A 16534-nucleotide genomic window follows, 5' to 3' on the forward strand; every position below is an offset into this window, starting at 1 on the left:
TACTTTTTTTGAATATCTTAGTTTTATTTTAAGGGGCATTCCTAAAATCCTATTTCTAATCATCTACAGACGTCCAGGACATTGTGTAAATTTTATTGATGAATTTTCTGAATTATTGTCGGTTATCTCTACTGATTTTAACCATTTCATCTTAACTGGGGATTTTAACATTCACATAGATAACATGACGGATGGTAATGTCAAGGAATTTTCTTCCATATTGGATGTTTGGTTTGTGGCAACATGTTAAACAACCGACCCACATTCGAGGTCACATTCTGGACCTGGTTATTTCAAAGGGTGTTGATATTTCTTCTGTTGCGGTCACTGACTTGGCCTTGTCTGACCATTTTTGTATTTTGTTTGATTTACTGATCACTCAGAATGTTCAACCAACCTGCTTCTCCGTTAGGAAGAGGTACATTAATGAAAGAACAAGTGCTAAGTTTGTGGAGGCCATAGCGATGTTACCAACAACCAGTGCAGAGTCAGTTGATGGACTCCTGGATAATTTCAATCTGAAAATCTTGAATGTAATGGATGCTGTTGCACCGATAAGAATCAAGAGCAACTTGAGCAAACAGAAAACACCATGGAGAAACACCACTGTGGTTACCAGCCTAAAAAGAGAATGCAGAAAAACTGAGCGGAAATGGCGGAAAAATAAACTTCAAATTTACTATGAGCTGTACAAACAAAGCCTACGTAACTATAACAATGAGCTGTGCAAGGCCAGAGAGCTGCATTTATCTGAAATGATTAACAGGAATGTCAACAATTCTCGCACTCTGTTTGCTATGATTGAAAAACTTACTAATCCTCCTAAACAGATAAGCCCAGAGCTCCTTTCCACTGAGAAATGCAACCAATTTGCAAACTTTTTTAGCCAAAAAATTAAAACAATTAGGCAAAATATTAATTCCACACAGTCAAACAAGAAAATTAGTCTGTGTCTAAAACCCGGAAATAATTCTGATGTCATGTCACAATTTAAAATGGTGAATTTAAAAGTCCTACAAGAAACAGTTTGGCATTTGAAATCAACAACATGCACTCTGGACATGATACCATCCGACTTTTTAAAAACAGTTTTTACCTCAGTAGAAAGTGATCTCCTACTGATAGTTAACAGCTCGCTGGCATCAGGCATTTTTCCCAAGTCACTAAAGATTGCTGCTATTAAGCCACTCCTAAAGAAAAGGACTCTAGACGCCTCTATAATGAACAACTATAGACCTGTCTCTAACCTCTCTTTTATTTCCAAGATTATTGAAAAAGTCGTATTTCACCAGCTTCATGACTTTTTAAATGAAAGTGGAAATCTTGATAAATTTCAGTCCGGCTTCCGACCTCATCACAGCACTGAAACAGCTCTGGTCAAAGTGTTAAATGACATTAGGTTGAATACCGATTCTGGTCAAGTATCAGTCCTGGTTCTGTTGGATCTCAGTGCTGCGTTTGATACTGTAGATCACAGAATCCTGTTGCACAGGCTGGAAAACTGGGTTGGACTTTCTGGAGCGGTCCTTAACTGGTTCAGGTCCTATTTAGAAGGCCGGAGTTATTTTGTTACGATCGGCAGCTATGAATCCGAGCGAGTGGCCATGACTTGTGGAGTCCCCCAGGGGTCAGTCCTTGGACCTCTTCTGTTCAACTTGTATATGCTCCCTTTGGGTAAAATATTACAAAACTATAGCATTAGTTATCAAAGTTATGCAGATGATACACAACTTTATGTGTCTCTGTCACCAGATGACTGCAGTCCAATAGACTTAATGTGTCAGTGTCTGGAGCAAATAAACACCTGGATGAAGGAGAATTTCCTACAATTAAATGAAGACAAAACTGAGATTATTCTGTTTGGTAGCAAAGAGAAGAGGGTCAGCATTGGCAAACACCTGGAGACTCGGGCTCTTAAAATTACCAACCAAGTTCGTAACCTGGGAGTGTTGATAGACTCAGATCTGACTTTCATCAGCCATATCAAAGCTGTCACTAAGAGAGCTTTTTACCAGCTCAGAAACATCAACAGAATTAAAAGTTTAGTCTCCCAGAAAGACCAAGAGAAACTCATCCATGCATTCATCTCCAGTAGACTGGATTACTGTAATGGTCTTTTAACAGGACTTCCTAAAAAGAGCATTAAACATCTGCAGCTCATCCAGAACGCTGCTGCTAGAGTTTTAACCAGGACTAAGAGATCTGAACACATCACACCAGTTTTAAAATCTTTACACTGGCTTCCAGTCAGTCACAGAATAGATTTTAAAACCCTTCTGATCATTTACAAATCCCAGAATGGTTTAGGCCCAGAATACATCTGTGATATGTTCAGAGAATATAAACCTAGCAGAGCTCTTAGATCCAAAGACTCTGGTCAACTAGTCCAGACCAGAGTCCAGACTAAACATGGAGAAGCAGCATTTAGCTGTTATGCTGCAAACAAATGGAACAAACTGCCAGTGGAGCTTAAACTTTCCCCAAATGTAGACATTTTTAAATCCAGGTTAAAAACTTTTCTTTTCTCATGCGCCTATGCATGAAATCTGCACGGTAACTTTTTTTAACTTATCTTGCTTTTAATCATTTTAATGTAATTTATTATTTTATTGTGATTATGTGTTGATTATGTGTTGATGCCTTTTACTATTCTAATATCTGTAATGTCTTTGTTTTATGTAAAGCACTTTGAATTGTCCTGTACATGAAATGTGCTATACAAATAAACTGCCTTGCCTTGCCTTGATGCAAACAGATCCACTGTGGCCCAACCGTAACGGGTCCAAATCTGTCCCACAACCTCTGGATGCAGAGTCCATTCCCCGTATACAGGCGCGCCTCTGGACAGTAGGTCCACGCCCGCTGGGGCCAGCACGCTTTTTTCTGTGTTTATCACAAAACCCAGATCGGACAGGTGCTCCACGAGAACATGCGTGTGCGCCCTGGCCTCCTGCTCCGACTGTGCCAGCAGCAGCCAGTCGTCCAGGTATGTGGCCAAGCAGATGCCCTGGCTCCTCAGCGGAGCTATTGCCGCTTCCTTGCACCGCACGAACACCCGTGGTCTCAGAGAGAGACCGCAAGGAAGCACGCGGTACTCGTAGCAAATCCCCTGGAAAGCGAACCTCAGGAATTTTCTGTGAGGAGGGTAGATAGGGATGTGGAAATACGCGTCCTTCAGGTCGACAGACGTGAACCAATAGTTCTGTCGCACAAGACGCAACAGTGATGCGTGTGTGAGCATCCTGAATTTGTATTTCCGGTAGGGCTGGGCGATATGGCCTAAAAATAAAATCTCCGACTTTTTATAACCAAATCTGATTTCCGATTGTAATCGATTTTTTTTCTTTTCTTTTACAAAACATAAATAGACTTATTAAAAACATTTATTTGTTTATATAGATGAATGCCAGCAAAAATTAAGCATATAATGTCATAGCTTTTCCACCATATAAACAATGTACATAGAAATATGAGACACAATGCATCCGTGATCTCTTTCCATCTGGATCCTTATCGTACAGAATCCACTGCAAAAATAATTCCCCTGATGAAGGTTGTCTTAACTAGGGTTTGTGAGTTAAGTTCACTTTGCATCTCATAGAGAACAGCATTTCTCACTGCAGTTATACGCACAGCTAAATCCCAGGCGTGAGTGAAAGGTCACTTCACTGAAAATCTGTCAAACAAACACCGTTCTGGTGTGGAGTGAGGGCTAAGTCTGCTGCTAACTAACTGTAAAAAAAATCCCGATTTTCATAAAAATAAATCTCCTGAAAACAGAAAATTCGATTTATCGATTTTATCGACTAATCGCCCAGCCCTAATTTCCGGAGATATCTGTTCAGAGCACGAAGATCCAGGATAGGGCGAATCCCGTTTGGGGACCAGAAAATACCTGGAGTAATACCCGCTCTGACACTGTGCAGGAGGTACAACACAAATCGCTCCCTTGTTTAACAAGGAGCTGATTTCCCCCTGTAAAACGTGGGCTGACTCCCCTCAAGCCTGGGAATGCAAAATGCCGGCAAAACGAGGGGGAACGGTGGCGAACTGCAACCTGTATCCCCTCAAAATCGTCCTTAACACCCAGGGTGGGGCTGCGTGTGCGGCCCACCTCTCCCACCTGAGGGAGGGAGGAGGCGCACCCTGCAGCCCGTCCACCATAGTAGGCTCCATCTGTGATGCGGTAGCGCCCTCCCTCGCTGAAACAGCGAAATGGTTCCGGGACTGCGCCGTGCATCCACGTCCGAGATGACAGCGCAGTGACGGGTGCACCGCTGCCGCTGTCCCGGGAGGGGCAACCGCCCTCCACCGGGACAGCGGCAGGCGCCGCCACCGCGCTGTTCATGATTTTGGCTTTTTTTGGTAGCTGCGCCGTCGGCCTTTGGCCTGGATGCTGCAGCGGGGGGACACATTTTAATTTTTTCAAACTTAATGTGTGTGTGCGTGCTTGTGGATGTTTGAGAGGGGCAACCGCCAAAACCTCTGCTGACAAATGTCCGTTCCTCTCCCCATGCTCTGGCACGGTCCGTGGCAGCTGGGAGACGGGGGCGAGAGATATCCCCGGGAGCACGCTTGGAAGCCAAACAGGTGGAGCTAGAGAACGAGGAACATCTAGCTGAACTGGCGAGATGCAGGGCTGTCAGGCCGCCCGTTTCTTCTTCCTGACCTGGAAGTTAGCAGCTTGCGCGGGCGGAGCCGGCGGGGCTGCAACAGAGGCCGAGGGCTTCTTAGACCAGCCGGCCCGACCGGGTGGAGGAGGCTGGGCAGGCTGGGGCCTTGGCTGTTTGGGTATTTTGAAATGTGAAACCTGAGAAACAGCTGGCGTGAAGGTTTTGCGCTGCACAGGCGTAGAGGGAGTAGGAGGTTTCCGAGGGAGGCAGAGCTGGAGAGCTTCATCCTCCTTCTTCTTGGCTTCACAACGCTGTTGCATCGAAGCCAATGCAGAGCCAAAAATCCCCTTCGGGACAGTGGGCATGTCCAGCATGTCATCCTTCTCCCTATTCGACAGGTTGGCAAAGGTTCAGCCACCAACCCCATTCCTGCAGCACCATAGTTCCCAAACGCTCTGCCTGTGGCCTGAACCGCACAGCGTTGGACGCAGAGACATAGGTCGGTGATGACCGGAATCTCCTCCCACGTTGCTGGGTCCTGTGTTTGTCCAAAATCCTCGCACAATTCGGCTTGGTAAGCAGTGAGCAGGGAGAGGACATTAAGTGCCCGGGCCGAAAGCGCCTCTGCCTTATAAGCCTTCTCAGTCAGGGCCGACTGAAAACGGTCAGATTTAGACGGCAGGCTGGGACTCCTGGAGGACACTGCAGACAGCCGAGGTGGTCTGCAACAGGTGGCTCCATCGGAGGCATGCGGAGCAAGCCCAGGCTCTCCAACGCCTCACAATCGAGGGACGAGGCCCCGGGAATCGGGCTCCTGCTGCTGTAAGGACGGTCCTTCCATGAACGTGTCACTTCATCCAGCAGCTCTGGGAAGACGGGGAGAAGTTGCTTCATTGCACTTTTGGCCAAGGGCAATCTCTTCCCTTTGTAGTGGGATCTTGTGGTCTCAGCTACAACCGAGGGCCAGAGGATGGCCAGTCGGGCGGCCGCACGTTTACACACGTCAAGCATGTCCGAGCTGGGGAGGGGAGAAGCTGGTGTGCCACTCTCATCTTCATCCCGAGAAGCAACGGAGGCCGCATGCTGTGCAGCATGGGTAGGAGTGATGAAGACGTCGTCCTCCTCTTCATCCTCGGAAATGAGGAGGTTTGAGGCGACATCTTCTTCTTCCCCGTAGTCCAAGTCCAGGACGTCTTCCTACGGTGGGGAATCCGTGGCTACGTCGAGCTGGGAGCCCCAGCTGGTGCCAGCCTGCGATACCACCACCGCGGCAGCTCCCTTCTCCTCCTCCTCTTCGACCTCAGCACCGGCGGAGGGGAGATAGGGGTCCTGCCCAGACAGGCTAACCTGGCGGGCTAGCCGTCTGCGGAGACTCTTCGTGGTGAACACCGAGTAGTGTTGACACGAGCTGGGAACATTGATGGCCAGTCGGGCATGTTGTAGCCGCAGGCAACTCGAGCAGACCTGGTGTGGGTCTCTGCTCGATATCTTGTTCCTGCAGCGACAGGGACGAGCCCCAGAGTCTCCGAGCCCACTGGTGTGAGGGGTTTTAGCCTCCATTCCTCGTGAGCTGGTGTGCAGGCAGGGAGTAGAGGCAGCTAGCTGGTGTGCTAACACTTGGTGCTCGAGACGCCGTGGTGGGGCGACAAGGATAGTGCGACCGAACCGTGGAGGGGCAAGGAAGCACTATGGTATGGTGTGACCAAAGAGCCAAGAGTCCAAGCTAGGTAGCGCTCGGTGACCAAAGCCAAAGGATCAGCCTGTGAGCAGTTGAGCTAACTAGCCATGGACGCAAGATATGCTCCGAGTGAGATGAGGTTTTTGAATGAGTTGGTCCATCCGCATGAGCTATTTAAGGCAGATGGCACTACGTGATGCGGACAGATACGTTAACACGTTCATCAGCCAATCAGGATTGGCGTAATGAGATTAATGCTTCTGAGGGCTGCAGAGAGGCTTGCATCCCATAGTGAGACATCGAGCGGAATATTATGAAAGAGAACTGAATTTATTCTTTTCTTCACAGAACCAGCAGAAAAACGCGGCAGACGTAAATGGGAAGCAGGAGAAGTTTGTTCTGTGGAGAAACATCTGATGAAATTCATCAGAACATTCACAGTTCCTGCCAAGCGCGACTGCATGCTATGCCTGCAAAATGAACCAGAGACACTGAAGGGACGAACATGGACAGATGTAAAAAACTATGTGAGAAATAGAATCACTGCACTGAAGAGGCAGACAAGCACTTAAATAATACTACATGTCTTCTATCTACCATGTTAAGGTAAGGTAAGCTAGACAATGTTCAGTTTGGAAGTTGTGGTAGGTTCGGTAGGTTTTATTATTCATTTTTATTATTCATTGCCTCATTTTTATAGATTTGACTAACCAAGTCATTTGTTACGTAGTAAACATAAGAAGAAAGAAATATGTTGGTAGAAACAGTTCTGGAAATTCTGGAAGCTCAATGTTGTCCTCAGCTTCAATATGAAATGAAAATGAATTAAAGATCAGTGAGGCTGCAACAAATGTCCTTCTCTGCGTGTGCTCATGTCAAAGAAAACGTTATGCCCATTTAGTGTTAAGTTCCAACAAAAAATGGTAACAAACAAAAGAAATTAATCTGTGCCTCTCCTGTGGTTTAAAAAACAGCCTATCCAGGTGTATTCTGGTCCATTACCAATGCTCTAATGTAATGTAATCGTATAGAATAGAATAGAATAATACTTTATTGATCCCCATGGGAACTTGCTTCCCAGGAGGAAATTGCATATATAAAATTCAAATAAATCAATTCAGAATAATCTAATCCAAATACTAACTAAACAATACCAAATTCTAATAATATATAAATAGCTCAAACACCCTGGCTTGCAAAAGACCCCAAAGATTACTTCTGTCAGAATCTGTGTTTAGCCCAAGTCCCCAAAGTTTTCCTAAATGAGATTTGTTCCCAAAGGTCAGGTTAAAAGTCAGATGGGGAAAAAACTTACTTTAATCCAAAATATCAAGTGATTTTGGTAATGAGGGCATCCTTGCACATCTGAAAATGGTGGCAGCTTCTCTCTAAACCATTCAGAAAGTGGTGTCCCCAAAAGTAGGGAGTTCTGTCATATGACCCCAAAAGTGGCCTAAGTAGGTATGTGTGTGTGTGTATATATGTGTGTGTATATATGTGTGTGTATATATGTGTGTATATATGTGTGTGTATATGTGTGTATATATGTGTGTGTATATGTGTGTGTGTATATATGTGTGTGTATATATGTGTGTGTATATATGTGTGTATATGTGTGTGTGTATATATGTGTGTGTATATGTGTGTGTGTATGTGTGTGTGTGTGTGTATATATGTGTGTGTATATATGTGTGTATATATGTGTGTGTATATATGTGTGTGTATATATGTGTGTATATATGTGTGTATATATGTGTGTGTATATGTGTGTGTGTATATATGTGTGTGTATATGTGTGTGTATATATGTGTGTATATGTGTGTGTATATGTGTGTGTATATATGTGTGTGTATATGTGTGTGTGTGTGTATATATGTGTGTATATATGTGTGTGTATATGTGTGTATATATGTGTGTATGTATGTATGTGTATATATGTGTGTATATATGTGTGTACATATGTGTTTGTATATATGTGTGTATATATGTGTGTGTATATGTGTGTATATATGTGTGTGTATATATGTGTGTGTATATGTGTGTGTGTATATGTGTGTGTGTATATGTGTGTGTATATGTGTGTGTGTATATATGTGTGTGTATATGTGTGTGTGTATATGTGTGTATATATATGTGTGTATATATGTGTGTGTATATGTGTGTGTATATATGTGTGTGTATATATGTGTGTATATATGTGTGTGTGTGTGAAAGACAGGGTTTTTTTATTTATTGCGCTCTTTGGTACTAGGTGAAAGGTCATCCATTTGGAGGCTAATTTACCCTTAAAATGGCGGGAAGTAAAGCTCGATCAAACTTGATGAAGGGATGGACCGGGAGAGGAGTCGTAGTTTGGCGAGGGGAAAGAACAGTGAGAGTAAGAAGTGTGGACTTCAGCGTCGGTAATGTAGCGAGAATATTCAAGGTTTGTATTCAACAAGATGTGGACGTAAATAATGCTAACAATTAGTATCCGTTAGCTTAGCCTATAACGGCGTGATAAACCTGTTAAACTATTGGTTTAAGGTAAACATGGTGTCTATTAGCCGGTTATCCAGACTTTTCTCTTTCATTTTTTCTATTAATAAAGGAGTTATGAGTTAACAGAGGCCTTGCGTGGCTTCCTGAAATATCATGCTTTTTTTTTATTGACAAATCACGAAGTAATAATCGCACATTAGCCAATAGATGACACACTGACAATTATCAGTACTTATCTGAAAGCTTAGCCCACTTTCTTGTATTAACGTTATATCAACGCCATCTTAGATAAATATACTGAGCATACAGGGACTCTAATGTACCATGCGTTTGACAAAAACTGGGTGACAGTTCTGTTTGGCATTAGTGATGATTACAAAGTTGATGGAAATGATTTATTTTTGAGAGAAATTGTAGTGTGTATTTTTTATTAGGTTATTTTGCATTGACATATAGCACCATATGGCCTATATAATTGATGAAATGACCATAACTATACTGCTAAAAACTGCTTTTACTACGCTAATATTCTTGATTCATAATTATGAATAGAGATTATTAAAATCCCATAAATACTGTAATTACTGTATTTTCAGCTAAATCCATCAACAGTTTATGTGGTGGATGAACATGGAGCCATACTTTTCCCTGACCACACCGGATGATGAAGAAGAGGGGGCAGATTTGAGGTTGCTGGTGATGAAGAAGGCCCTTCCACTTCCACTCAGCCGTGGACCTCCTACTACTCACACTCCCACATTTTCATTTCAAGGACAACAACCTCAGCCAGCACCTCCAACAAAATCCTTCTCCAAGTAAGAAACCAATAAAATATCTCAATCACACTGGTTAATTAATTAAATTGAATTTCTAATCATGATAATTAATTTTTTCTATTTTTATTTATTTATTTAGGACTTGGAGATGGCACAGACATATGAATTCAGTTATTATTGTGTCTCTCTGTCCTTTTCTTTCTTTCTGTCTCAAAAGGAGCGTTTCTCTAGGAAGGGTGGAGGCAGGGGCAGTCCATCTTGATGGTGGTACCGTGATAGTGGACTTTTCCGAGCGTGAGGCAACTGTCTCTATCATAACCGAAGAGGTGAAGCTCGATTTGAGGACAGAAGAAGCCGTTGTTCTTTGTGACATTCAGGGCAACAGAACTGTGGAGGGGACTGGAACAACAGGTATAATATTTAACAGTGTATATGAAGTAAATCTGCATTTCATTTGTTCAGTTACTGTTCAGAAAACTTTTTTCTCTCTGGGGAAGTAGTTAAGTATTTACCATTCATATTTGTACCCTGTGCTGGCATAAAACTACTACAAACAGAAACCTGCTTCATGGTCCGTAAACATACATTTTCCGTCTAGGGCTGGGATTTTGGTGACAAAATTCCAGGAAAGTTATTGTCCTAAATGAGAATGATGACCTACAAAGAAAGAAAAGAAGAAGGGACAGGTAATAAGCATGGCACTTTCCCAAAATAAATAAAACATGTTCACTGAACTCACATTATAAAATTATACAAATGCATAAAACATAAAAAGTAATCGTGGATCGTCTTAAAACCTGGGTTGGCATCACACACACTGGACTTGATTGGTTTTATTCTTGTCTTTTAGATAGAACTTTTGTGGTTACCACAGGTCATTTTACGTCCTCCTCTGTCCTCATTGCCTGTGGTGTACCGCAAAGTTCTATTCTACAGTAGGTCCCATTCTGTTTTCTATTTATATGTCCCTCTAGGACACGTTATAGCCGCCATAACGTGTCCTTCCACTGCTATGCAGACGACACACAGATTTACCTCCCGCTGAGACCAGGAGACGCTGGAAGCACAAAACTTTCTACAACCCAACAGTTCTAAATCTGAAATAATCTTCATCAACCCTCCTCACTCCACCGTCCATACTGAAGACAGTCTCGGTCCTCTCTCCTCTAACATCACCCCCTCTGCCAGAAACCTGGGTGTTATACTTGATTCCAGTTTTAATTTTCATCTTCACATGAAAAAAGTCACCCAGTCCTGTTTCCTTCACCTCCACACCATCAGTAAAATCAAACCTGTCCTCTCCCGGCCCGATTTAGAAGAAGTTATCAATGCTCTCATTTTCTCCAGACTCGACTACTGTAACTCCTCCTCTCCGGTCTTGACAATGAATCCTCTCTCTCCTCCAACTTGTTGAAAAGGCAGCAGCTCGGCTTCTCACTGATTTTAATAGAAGACAACATATGACCCTGTTGTAGCCTCGCTGCTCCCTGTACGTTTTAGAACTGATTTGAAGGTTTTACTGATTACTTTTAAAGCTTGTTTAGGTCTGGCACTGGCTACATGACAGAGTTACAGCCTTAGATCCTCAGGCAGGTCCCTTTTAGCTGTACCAGGGTCCAAACCAAAGACCAGAGGTTCCCGTCAGGGCCCCTCGACTCTGGAACGACCTGCCTGAGGAGATAAGGCTGGCACCATCAGTTTCATCTTTAAGTCACTTCTTAAAACACACTTTATCGATTGGCCTTTTTATAAGCTTTTTATTTATTTAATTTTCAAGCTGTACTCTTGCATGTGTCTTTTCTTTGTTTTCTTTGCTGTGTGCTGTTCAGCACTTTGTAAACTCTGTTTTTAAAAGTGCTATACAAATAAAGATTTATTATTATTATTATTATTATTATTACACATTCTAAATTATATGTTATTGTTGCAGGAAATTAAAAATGGGAATAGTCTATTTGTAAATTGTGCTAACTTTTTAAAACATTGCTTACTTTTCGGCGTGGCTCAGCAAGGTAGAGCGGTCGTCTTGTAACCCGAGGGTTGCCGGTTTGATCCTCGGCCAAGTCGTGTTCATGTCGAGGTGTCCTTGGGCAAGACACCGAACCCCTAGTTGCTCCTGATGGGTCGTGGTCGAGCGCCTTGCATGGCAGCTTCCGCCATCAGTGTGTGAATGTGTGTGTGAATGGGTGAATGTGCTGTATACTGTAAAGCGCTTTGGGTATCCTGGTACAGAAAAGCGCTATATAAATACGGACCATTTACTTTTCACCTGCAATATGGGCGTTGCTGTTATAGAAATTATACTGTTTTAGGTGTCTTTAGAGCCCTTGATTCGGATCACAACTGAGTCAAAGGCTTCTTCTGATTGATATTTGGTTTTTATTTTACTTGTTGCCACAGCCGCCTTCATGCTGGAGACACAGCTGAGAAAGTTGAAGGCCAACCGTGGCCTTGACTGCGACCCAAGCCACCTCTAACCAGGACACATTTAAATGTGTTATTTGTAGGTATGTAGGATTAATGTCTAATCTAGTATCAGGTACAGTATAGTTACTCAAACAGCAATATTCAGGTTGGTAACACACTGATAACCCTTTTGGGTCACTTTTATCCAATTACAGAATAAGTCATTAAATTCTAACATCAGGGGTGGAAGCAGTCAGAGATGTATTTCAAAGTTTAGATTTAGAAGCGACATTAAAAATGGACTTTAAGTAAACATGCATATTATTACATTTTTACATAATTAACTAAATGGAGCAAAATAAAATCTAATAATCTATGTTCATTTAATTTACACATTCTAAAACAACCACAATTTACTAAACTGCTGTGTAAAACTGAAGTGAATGACACAATAATAAATACACGTCATTCTTTTTTAATGAACAGTTTCATGTTAGTAGACCATATGTGATGCTCTTTTCTGGGCTACCTAGCAGTTTACAGAACAACAACATGTTTGAAAATGCCATTCAGACAGGGACTCTGTTTCTAATGATAAGTAATCTGCCACTTTGAGTTTTAGTTGCAGAGGTGATGGCCAGACCAGTGGTAGCACCCGATGCTGCAGTCTGATTGGCTGAGACACCTGTGGGTGGTGACTTCACCTAATTGCCCAAAATGCAGAGACAGCATCTTTGTGGACCTGCGTGATAGACATCCTCCAGCCTGTCATCAGGGGAGAGTTTCGTTGGTTTTATCTCAACTGGTGCTTTTTCTGTTCATTTATAAAGTTATGGTTAAGTTGGCTCTAAGCATTTGTTTATATTGAAATTAAAAGTTTGGTTATTTCCTTTCAGACCGGTTGTGGTCTCTCCTTCATGTTGTTATCGACACAAGCCTGGCACAGAAACCAGTAACTACAGGTACATTTTGAATCTGTCGTTACTGTCAGAGTGTTTATGAGCCGTTGTGTTTTTGGTTATTACCAGGATTCCTGAGGGGAAAGCCAGTTAATTCAAGTATTAACTTAATCAGGAGTTTCATTCTAGTGTAGTAAATTATTAAATGGACTTTTAAACGTTCATCAATACTGACATGACAAATAGTTTTATTCTATGGTGATCTAAACATAGAAACAGGTCTTGATTACACCCTAATTCCACTCAGGCTCCATATCAGGCACTGTTGTGGAAACTGTGGTAACAGCTTCTTTGTACATTGGAGTGGATGGTTTATCGTTCAATCTTTGGCATTCCCACATGGAATAAAGTCTTCAGTATGTGTAGCCTGTTAAAGTCCAGTCCATGTCCCTCATGTTTACTCTGCCACCTTGTGGTGATTCAGTAACAGCAGCTGTGTAAGGAAATAGAAGATTAGAAGTTTTCCTGCTGTACTGATGAAACTTTTCTAGACTCCATTTACATTTACTATTGAGAAAACTGCACATAATGACCCACCCACTGGAAAAATCTGAATGAAAATGCTGATTTTCCGCTTTGGCAGATTAAGTTGTTCACCATGTTATATGACGGCTTGGTACAGAATCAGATAAATTCCAGACGTTCAACGTAACTTAGCCAGCAAGTAATAATAGCTATGAACAGTTCACAGCACTGTCATCACTGTGAACAATCATTATAATCCTGGTTACTTGTTCAATCAATCAATCAATCAATCAATCTTTATTTATATAGCACTTTTCATACAAGAATGCAGCACAAAGTGCTTTCCATGGTTAAAACAACCCCCCTCCCCCACCCCCACAGATAACCCCCTCCCTCCCCGCTTGTGTACAAGCAAGCATACACATACACACACACATACTTGCACATATTAAAAGACTAATGTGAGGTTGAGCACAGATGAGCCTGGTAAGGAAACACTATCACAGGGAGCCGTCTGCACCGGGAGCCGCCCACCGACCACGACCGCCATGACACCGACCCAGGGCACACGGCCAATTGAGAGGCAGAGGAGCCACCCAACTAGACCAAAAGAACCCGCAGGACAGAGCCGCACAGCCGATGAAAAGCCCCCGGTGCAGAGAGCCCCCTCTGAGGAAACACTGGGGAAATAACCTAAAAATAATATAAATAGAATAAAAGCATAAAATAAATAAAAATGGGTTAACATAGAAAAATAAATAGGCTAGGGGAATAAAATAAATAAAAATAAAATGAATAAATATTAAGTAAAAGCTAAATTAAAAAGGTGGGTCTTGAGCCTGCTCTTAAAAACATTAACATTCTCTGCAGCCCTGAGGTCCTCCGGCAGGCTGTTCCACAGACGAGGACCATACCACTGGAAAGCTGCCTCTCCATGAGTATGTTACCCACTAGGCTTTTATTTCTATCTATTATTATTATTATTTTATTATTATTATTATTAATATTACTATTATTATCATTATTATTATTATTTTTATTATTATTATTATTATTATTATTTTACTATTATTATTATTATTATTATTATTATTTTACTATTATTATTATTGTTATTATTATTATTATTATTATTATTATTATTATTTTACTATTATTATTATTATTATTATTATTATTATTTTACTATTATTATTATTATTATCATCATTATTATTATTACTATTATAATTATTTTACTATTATTATTATTAATATTATTAACATTATTTTATTATTATTATTATTATTATTATTATTACTATTATTATTATTATTACTATTATTATTATTATTATTATTATTATTATTGTTATTATTATTATTATTATTATTATTATTATTATCTCGGGGTCGCTGTCTGCCCGAACGAACATATTAATATTGTTTTGTCTGAGTTAACACAGTATGTGCCTGCACGATGCTACGTGTTAATCTAAGCTTTTAATTTGAAAGAAATATTAAAATTTCCGGGCCGCCTGTTAACACGTCTTCATCTTTCAATTCAGAAGGAAAAATGAAAAAAAATGAATTACCAGAATCCAAAAACAGGGCGGATTTTAAATTAGGTTGTTCTTGTTTTTCGTTTTTGAATTCCGGTAATAGGAAAGGAAAATCGGTTCCGTTTATCCGTTTTTCCGATTTTGATTGTAAATGAAAAAACAGAAAAACGACGGTACTTCCCTCTTCTAACCCTCTTCCCCACTCTCTATCTCTCTTACATACACACACACGTAGGGATTTGGGAGGCGTGCACGTCATGCGGGGTGTAGCCGGGGGGAAGTGGCTTCCTTAGTTGCACCCTGTGACGACTCACCTCTCAATTTAAATTACACTTAGACATTAAAACACAACACACAAACAACGTCTGGGGGGCGTGTCTTGTGGTGCATGGAGGGCGGGTCTATTAACGTGACCTTGCTCCCAGCACGATATGATCACTGCCCCCCAGTTTTACTTGCAAAAAACACACTCACCACAAACAGTCATGTGCAGGGAGGAGGAGGAGGACAATGGGGACACTTCACACCCCTCCGTCACAAACAAAAAGCCTAACCTAGCCCAACACAACAAAACCTATAATACGAAAGATAACAAAATGGCAGAACATATACTAAACCTGAAGGTTATCAAAATGACTGAACACAAACTAAAGCATAGTGAAGGTTACACCATAACTGGGTGGGTAACAAAGGTGAGTCCAAACCAAACATACCATGACTAGGTCCCCTAAAGGGACACGAACAGCCAGGTGTGACCCCGCTGTAAACACAAAATGGTCTAATACAAAAGGACTACCACTAAGCACGGTGACACCCAGAAAAGCAACGCAGCCATTCTTCAGCCAAACCGAGAGACGAGGCCACCTGTGCTAATCAGCCTGTCATCTAAGGTGAGGGGGGCACGGCCCGTGCCGTCTGCTTCTCCCCCTCTAATGTGAGGGGGGGGCGGCTCGTACCGTCCGCTTCTCCCCCCTCTAAGGTGAGGGGGGCGCGGCCCGTGCCGTCTGCTTCTCCCCCCTCTGATGTGAGGGGGGCGTGGCCCGTGCCGTCCGTTTCTCCCCCCTCTAAGGCAAGGGGGGGCGGCCCGTGCCGTCCGCTTCTCCCCCCTCTAATGTGAGGGGGGCGCGGCCCGTGCCGTCTGCTTCTCCCCCCTCTAAGGTGAGGGGGGCGTGGCCCATGCCGTCCGATTCTCCCCCCTCTAAGACGAGGGGGGGCGGCCCGTGCCGTCCGCTTCTCCCCCCTCTAATGTGAGGGGGGCGCGGCCCGTGCCGTCTGCTTCTCCCCCCTCTAAGGTGAGGGGGGGCGGCCCGTGCCGTCCACTTCTCCCCCCTCTAATGTGAGGGGGGCGCGGCCCGTGCCGTCCGCTTCTCCCCCCTCTAATGTGAGGGGGGTGCGGCCCGTGCCGTCTGCTTCTCCCCCCTCTAAGGTGAGGGGGGCGTGGCACGTGCCGTCCGATTCTCCCTCTCAACGGAACACTGCAGCAGCCCTTAATTTCGGCTTTCCACCAAGCTGCAGTTTGATTGGCCGAGCGTGGAGCCAATCAACGGGGAGGAGACTGGGGTGCATTTGATCCAGCCACTCAGAATGGACGTCAGGGCCAGGGACAAGCCCCAGC

This window comes from Melanotaenia boesemani, chromosome 5 (genome assembly GCF_017639745.1).
Source record: "Melanotaenia boesemani isolate fMelBoe1 chromosome 5, fMelBoe1.pri, whole genome shotgun sequence".
In the NCBI taxonomy this organism is placed as follows: domain Eukaryota; kingdom Metazoa; phylum Chordata; class Actinopteri; order Atheriniformes; family Melanotaeniidae; genus Melanotaenia; species Melanotaenia boesemani.